The sequence below is a fragment of the Morone saxatilis genome, unplaced genomic scaffold, assembly GCF_004916995.1.
Source record: "Morone saxatilis isolate NCDOM2014 unplaced genomic scaffold, NCSU_SB_2.0 Contig18, whole genome shotgun sequence".
Classification (NCBI taxonomy): domain Eukaryota; kingdom Metazoa; phylum Chordata; class Actinopteri; family Moronidae; genus Morone; species Morone saxatilis.
The window spans coordinates 1628831-1634272 of NW_023339740.1; positions in this window are offsets into that span (position 1 = coordinate 1628831).

The window sequence follows — 5442 nt, forward strand, 5'->3', positions numbered from 1 at the left end:
CGTCGTCATCATCTTCTTCAAGTTCATCATCATCATCATCATCATCATCAGTCACTTCTATTAGTATAGTTGTTGCTGTGCACCTTTGTCTCTGTCTCTGTTCTTCTGTCCTTACCCCTCTATGCCTCTCTCTCTCTCTCTCTCTCCCTCTCCCTCTCTCCCTCTCTCCCTCTCTCCCTCTCTAACCCCAACTGGTCTAGACAGACAACCACCCACCTAGAGCCGGGGGCTGTCTGTCTGCTTGCTCATGGTGGGAACTGTTGGGTCTCTGTAAATAATTTTATAAAGAGTGCAGTCTAGATCTGCTCTATCTGAAAAGTGTCCTGAGATAACTGTATTGAATTGAATTGAGCGCCACAGGATGTAGACACACCCCCTGATACTTTCTATAAGTGATCATCTCACATCCCATCTGCTATTCTGCTCACTACTTCATGCTGTAGCCGATAGCACACATGCCCAATCGTTTATGAAAATCATGATATTGATTTGGGGTCAATGACATGGCTGATAGCTAGCTAGTCTTGTCTACTGTCAAATCATATTTACTGTTTGCCGGCCGTATCCAGTGTTATTGACTTTGAATATTGCCAGCATAACGTTAACTCTCTGGCTTGTAGCTGAGCCAATGGTTCGTATTTTCTTGAGTAGTGAACAGCATTTCCATTGCATTAGAACCTTATGGGATGGTTATGATTCTTCCAGGCATTAGGGAGGACCTCAGGTGTTACCAGGAAAATGGAGTTATGGCATGTATATATTTTTTAATTATTTTTATGGTTTGCCAAGTGACCATGTTATAAGCAGGTTAATGCCCTTTAAGTTGTCCATAACTGGGAATCGGGAACTGTCTGATGCGGTTCTGGCTTCCATGTTGTCCATTAATTCCTGATAATGGACACCTTGTCATTATCCCCTACATGTGCTACCTTGGCAAATCATGCTTTCTGCAGCTACTGAATCTATAACAGTAACAGTTATATAATCTTATTAACATATATTAATGTTAATAAGCATTTTATAATGCTTATTAGAAGCATTGGTTTCCACAGTGTTACTTGCACATAGTCAATACAAGAATACAGGTGTTTATTGCCATTACCCTTTAGATTAACTTGAGTATTTCTTAGTGATTATGATGTAGCCTATTGCATGTAATTCCATTTTAAAAATCATTTTATTATGTTGAAATTTATTTTAACTCACCTGTTTCCCTCCCCCCTGTAACCACGCTGTCTGTTGTTGGTGAGCTTCACCTTTTGACCACAGGGGGTCAGGATTGGCCACTGTATGGATAGGAAAGAATTGGTTTGATTTCGTATGTCCACATAACTTTAAGACTGTTCAAAATAAATGAAAATGCTGAAAAATATTTTAATAACTACCCACTTCTTTGAATGGAAAATATCAATATGGTGTAAATCCTGACACTTGAATTTTCAAAAAAAGCTTTTTACTTGAAAAAATGTTTAAAAAAACAAAGAAAAAAAGAAAACAACCCAAAACTGTTGAAATGTTTAGCAATCATTAATTTATTAATAGCATAATTGAGTTTGAAATTAACATGTTAATTAACAAGTTATAACCCCACCCAGCGCCCCTGACCATCACCACACACACCTTAACTGCTTTTTACAGGTTTCCATGATGTATTGGCCTAACATTACTAATATCATCAGCATTATTAATGCTTTCATTTATTCATTTCAGATAAGTTTTCTGTATCTATATGGCACTGACAAAACAACACTCATTAATGAAAACGAGACATCAAATTATTTTTTTCTCTCAAAATAAGCTTTTTTTTCAAGAAATTCTAAATCACTTCTTACCAGATTTTTTAATTGGCCTCTAAACAGATAAACGAACATTTTGTATAAGAATTTACAGGTCTTCCTTTTTTCTTTTGAAAATAAAAATTTAATCTGAGAGACATTTTCTTTAGACATGTGGGTGGATATACTGCATACCTCATTGTTGTCTCAACAATTATTGTTTTATTATTTTTTTAGGCTGATATCTGTTTAAAAAGCTTTTAAAAACACTATTACAGACTGGTATGATTTAATAAGGACTCTAATGCTTTTCTATTGTTTCTTATATTTTGTTGTATATCTCTACGTTTGATTGTTGAATTTTATTTTCAGGGTAATTTGGGGTTTTATATGCTCTCTTTGCACCTACTGTATTGTGTGGTATTGCATTTTGTGATGCACATGCTAACTCTGGCGCTTCATTTATTTATTTATTTAACAATTTGCTCCTTTAAATGCCGATTATGCAGCGTAAAATAGTGTTGGTTTCCTGTGCTTGAGAGGCAGCAAGGTTTCACTAATATACTCATCAACCTCCGGATTTACAAAAATAATAACTTAATATAACTGGGACAATAATCAGTGAGCTGAACCTGACCTGCCCATCTTTCACTATTTAATTTCCCGTGAAGCCTCCTCCCTGCGTTCCTTCTATCTGAGCGCAGAGCGACCAAAAGAGCGCAAGAAGCTGATGAATGTCGCTTTTTATTGCTTTTCGCACACAGCTGATCTCAGGCCTGCTGGCAGAGGACTGATCAGTCTGAGGCGGTTTATATGAAACTGCCGGATATCGTCTCCGTTTCATAGAAAGAGTGTGATCTTATCAGTGCCTTATATTTAATATGAATCTGCGCAGTGGGAGCAGTCTGGAGGAAAGTATCGGCTCTTTATGCAAATGATAAATCAGGCTGCAGATTGAATCTGAGCTCATATGGACAGACTGAGCCTTTATTTTAATATTCTAGACAACATCAGTAAAATGCAGAGATATGGAATGATGCGTTCAAAGGATCCACAAGAGCTGTATGATTTCCATATGATATCATAAAATCTCCTGAATAATAATTTTACCTTCAATAAAACGTTTTGACCAGCAGAATATAGACTTATATTATTATACACACTTATTATACACACAGTGTGGGCCAGAAAGTCATGAGTGCTAGTTCTCAAGCACACCTTTAGGACATTTTCATCCTCCAGTGTTTTTTTCATTTTTTCATTTGAAAAATTCCATTAAATGTTAAATGTAAATGATATATTTATATATTATATTATTATATATCATGATTACCAACACACAAGTATAAATCAGTGCCCAACCAGTAAATGCTTCCACTAGCAATAAACTGGTGGAAAAGTGATTATTCTTTTATTTTTAATGTCCTAAACGTATAGTCAAAAATTAGGCATCATTTTCAAGTTTAACAGATTGATTAAAAAATAATGTGTTTAAAAAAATGTCTGGAGATTCGAAAATGTACTCTAACAACATATTGATTTCTAATGCCACCTTTAGATATTTCTAATTAGTACCACAAAAGCGTTTCTGAGTTGAAATCTCTGGGGGCTCTTCAAGCAAGCAAATATGTGATTGTTTGTGATTAAATCAGCAGATATTTCAGACACCCCTTACAGTCTCCATGCCACCTTCTGGACACCCCATGATTATTTAGATCTGCCCCTGGCAGGAAAAAAGATTATTCCTTTATTTTGAAAGGCCTAAAATTAGTAAGACTGAAACTAAAAATAATGGAACCATCTTGTAAGCAGAAAATGACCTCAATGTCATCAAGGCCCTGCTGGAGGACAACGTTTTAAAGGAGGCATTAACGGTGTGAAAGGGGTTCTTTAAAACCATCAGGTTCAGTCCCTGCTGTTGAAGTACATGCGGATATCTGGTTTCTAACAGCAGCCTCCAGGACGCGGACTCACTGTGCAGCCTCTCGGGGAGGCGGATCCATCCAGACTGCAGCGCGGTGGAGAAAGTGGTCTGTGGAGGGCTGGGGCGGGAGGGGGAGGAGGAGGGTTTCTGTTTCCACTGCTCCCTCTTTGTTAGAGGAGCTCGAGCTCAGGATTGGGCAGCATCGAGTTCAGGATCGCGGACCCTTTTCACTCCGGCGCCTGCTGGATTACATCAAGGATGTTGTCCTCCTCTGCGGGTCCTTTCTTGGGAAACTTGGTTTCAACTTTCGATTTTACGCACTGTTACCCCTTGCTGTCGCAGGCTGTTAGAGATCAGCGAAGCACACACCAGTCGGGATCTTGACGGTGCTGCAGGGAGCGGTTCTAAAGATGCTGAACGACCAAAACTCGAGGATAAGAGTAGAGACCGTCTGCGGACTGATGGCGAGCTGGTCTGGACGTTCTTTAAACGGTGAGTTTCTCTCTTGGCTGAATCCGGGTTTGAGATTCCAGTGTGAACAGAATTCAGTTTTAAGGGTTTGAAAAAGTGTACGTTTATTTGAAAATGTTTTTTTCTGGGTCTAATTTTCCGCTTGAATTCCTGGTTTTGTTGTATTATTAATTTCTACCCGGCCATTGGCTAGAACCCAGTTCACAAATGATATGTTTTTATTTGATATAATTTATAAAATGTTTATATTTAAGGCTATATTTTGATTTTACTGTTTCTTTTTTCTAATGTTAAATGTCTCTGATTTTTAAATCCAGGCCACATGTTAAAAGTGGAAAAATGCATTTGGAGTAAAGGAGTTGTTCATTGTTTCTCCCTCATCCTTAACCAGAAGCGTATGAGTGTTATGATAGGCAACAAAGCCTGTTTGAAGAATTGATTATTGATAGATACATCGGTCAATAATGAGGCCTAGACTAGACCTGTTACTGGTAGATAGACCCCGCTATTGGTTTGTTTCTTCGCACCGATATATAAATATGCCTGTTAGCATTGACACCATACACAAGGATAAGCATTCGCCAGAAACAAAGATACCTGTATTTTCAAGCAATATATAGGTGTCCCATGTTATCACTTCTCTTATCCCACATCCTTATCTTCTTAAACCCCGGAAACCATGCACTAATGTGTCTATTATATGGAATGACCACTGTCAGACTTCTTTTCACCCAAAAGGAATTGGCTTTAGATATTTATGAGTTTCTTCGACCACGTGTGTATTGCGATGTATTCTTATAGGTGAAATATAATAAACTGATGTTTGATTGTCGCCATAGTGACTGATATTGGGGACGATGACTGATCGAGAGCCGGCCACATAAAGCCACATTGGTGCAGCATTTGTGATGTTGGCTCCTCATTCATATATAAAGGAGAGCAAGGGAAAGAAATTGAGGGGGAAATATAAAGCGGATGGGTAAATATCAGGTTCTGCTAGCCTATTTGTTCCTTTTATTTTACTGCATGACACAGTCAAGGGGAAATTCGAGGTGAAAGCCTCTGTTGGGCTTTGTATGAGGTTTTTTTTTTCTCTCTCTGGTGAAACACTTAAAAAATGTAAATACTCACAGACACAGTAAGTTTTATTTGTTGGTGGACTGCAGATCTTTGGGTCTGAAATGCGTCAGTTTGTTGAGCTAACGGACATTTTCAAAAACAGCCCTTTTCACAAATGACTCTCCATTGTTCTCTCGATATCCTTTTCTGATC